Raw genomic sequence first — 2,917 nt, forward strand, 5'->3', positions numbered from 1 at the left:
TTCTTTTAATTTAAAACCACTGACCTTTGTCCTATCACAGTAGCCCCTACTAAAAGGTCTGTGGTCATTTTTCTTATAAGCCCCATTAAGTATTGAAAGACTACAAGGAGGTCTCCCGGGAGCCTTCTCTTCTCCAGACTGAACAACCAGCTCTCTCTGCCATTCCTCATAGGAGACACATTCCTCTAATATTTTTTTGGCTCTCCTCTGGACCAACTCAAACAGGAGTATGTCTTTCCTGTGCTAAGGACCCCAGACCTGGACAGAGAACTGCAGGTGGGGTCTCCTCAGAGAAAGTGAGGGAGAATCACCTCCCTTGAGCTACTCAGTGACACTTCCATAGAAGGTGTAAAATCTGAGAAACCTTGTATGAAATGATAAATAAAATTGTTGGGGGAAAAGGAACAGAGAGGTTCTTGAATTTACTTACAGACACGGAGTTTAGGTTTTCTTCCATGTTGGACAAAAGAACTTTATAAACATTGGTTCTCATTATAGGTTCAAACTGAAAGCTTACAATCATGGTAATGAAAGCATGCATGTTTTCTAAAGATGTTTTGTTGAAAATTAAGAGCTGCCTAAATAGTGTGTTTTATTCTAGTAGGTGGCTTTACCTATTACTATTACTAGCAAAATGAAAAGAAGGGCTAGTTCATAGTCCCATTAAATCTGTTTAACAATGTCAGTACTTTCTCCCCTTACAATAGAAATTGATTAAAAATAAAGGAACAAAACAAAGCAAAATAAAAATCCTTGATAATAATAAGTTTAATGAACAAAACTCAAACGCAGCATCCACAACAACAAAAAAAAAATCTAAAACCAACCAAATCAACCAAAAAAAAAAACCCTCACAAAAAACCCCCCAAAACAAACAAACAAACAAATAAACAAATAAATTAGATTTTACAAGAGCTAAAGGTTGTCTCAAGCATGTGCACCGGGCAGAAGGAGAAAATACCAGTAGAAGAAAACTGAGTCAGGATACTCTTGAGAAAACTCAAGTTGGTATGACCAGATGATACAAATTTGGAGGAGTGGGGTTCTGAGTGTGCTGACTGAAATAATTCTGAAAGTAGATAACATACCAACTACATATCCCCTTCTCCCTTTCATCATGGAAGGAGTCACAGCCTCCTCCTCTGAAGGCCTATACTATGCCAAGTGTCCCTGTGGGAGCCGTCTGGGACCCAGCCATGCTGCACTGACAGCTGACCAGAACCATGACAGCAGTTGGACATGGATTTGCAACTGGTGCAGTTGCAGGTCATTATGCTTTCCACCTTTGGAAAACATTGGAGAAGGTGATTACAGAGACAGTAAAGAGGATTTTGACCTGTAGTCTTTCACTGTACTATAAAGGAGGATTTGAACAGAAAATGACTGGGTAAGAAGCTAGTGTTAGTTTAAGTCCATGTACTGGCAAGGCCAAAATCAGAACAGGCCACAGAAAAATGATTTTGAATCATCCCTATAAAGGAAGATCACCTTACTTAGCAACAAAAGCAAATGAAGCAAAAGACTATTGGAATCCAGTGACAAAAACTGAAATCCAAAGCTTTGGCTCATAGGAGATTCAGCAGATACATTATGCAGCATCTTTCACATTTTCTTCTGTACAGTTCTTAGCACAATACTATTTTTCTTATGTATTAAATACTATTATTCTTATGTATTATAGCAATTAAAAATTTGGGATATTTAAAATCAAAGTAAAACCTTTTATACTGTAAAGTTTGTGTAGTCATGCTTCTGCAAGGAGGAGCTGAAGTTGATGATCCTTATGGGTGCCTTCCAACTTGAGAAATTCTGTGATTCTATGATACATGCAATAGTTAACATATATGTACCAAGTGCAGAACACGTTTGTACAACCTAATTGACTTCTGTGGAGATTTGGATGCAATTCATTTTGACTTTAGCACACCATCTCTCACAGCACCTTATTATTCAAGAACAGACATCACCCCCAGTGAAATGGTCTGCTAGATTAGTGAAAAATTTGGTGAGTTGTAAGTCTCAGGAGGTAAATTTTAAGTGACTGTTTTAAGTGACTGTAGCTGAAGGCTGGCTACAATTGTAAAACTGACAGCAATTGAACACACACAGACCAAGCATCGATGATGCAAGGAGGTTTATTGAAAAGAGGCACAGATATTTATATTGTTTAGGCTTCTGCATAACAATTTCTGTTTGTTCTGTCTACGTGCTAGCTAATGCATAGCAAGCTATAATGTTACTTTTTCTTTTGTGCACTCATCTTGCTGCAGGATGTTCTGCATTCTTCAACAGGATGTTCTGTTCTGTGCAAAGGGAAGTGATTTCTGCAATTCCTTCTTTCTGCATCTTTCTCATAGCTCCTGCTGTACCATTTTTAACATGTCAGCCACACTGTCTACGTTTAACCCATTCTGTTCTGCAACATAAAACCTTAGGGTTCTGTCTGACATATTTATGACTGACTCACAGGAGGAGTTGTAACAAACCCTTTTCAAGCATGCAAATGACACCAGACTGAGATTCAACAAATCTAAAAGGCAGAGCTACTGCCAAGGGACGAGGACAGATCACCAAGAAGCTCACTGAATTTAATAAAGACGAATGCAAAGTCTTGTGTGTGGGACAGGCTAATCCCATCCAATGGTGTAGACTGAGAACTGGCTAGCTAGGAAGCAGCTCTGCTTTAGACGACCTGGTGAACCTGGTGGACTTTTCTTTATTCAACACTCGTTAGTGTTATGTGGAATACAATGGGATTTCTTCCCCCATCCCACATATAAGAAAGAGACAGACAAGCTGGGTTAAGTTCAGTGAAGAGCAACAAGTATTGTCTAAGGTTGTAGTATGTGCCCTCTGGACAGAACCTGAGGGGAATGGACTTGTGAATGTCCCACAGAAGGAAATGCTTATAGGCACC

The 2,917-nt window shown here is 39.1% G+C and overlaps 1 pseudogene; it reads left to right on the top strand.

Annotated features, from left to right (window-relative positions):
- The first annotated feature begins 861 nt into the window (after positions 1 to 861).
- LOC103614941 lies at positions 862 to 1,571 on the top strand (annotated as a pseudogene).
- The last annotated feature ends 1,346 nt before the right edge of the window (positions 1,572 to 2,917 follow it).

Source organism: Corvus brachyrhynchos, unplaced genomic scaffold, assembly GCF_000691975.1.
Source record: "Corvus brachyrhynchos isolate BGI_N302 unplaced genomic scaffold, ASM69197v1 scaffold424, whole genome shotgun sequence".
NCBI lineage: Eukaryota > Metazoa > Chordata > Aves > Passeriformes > Corvidae > Corvus > Corvus brachyrhynchos.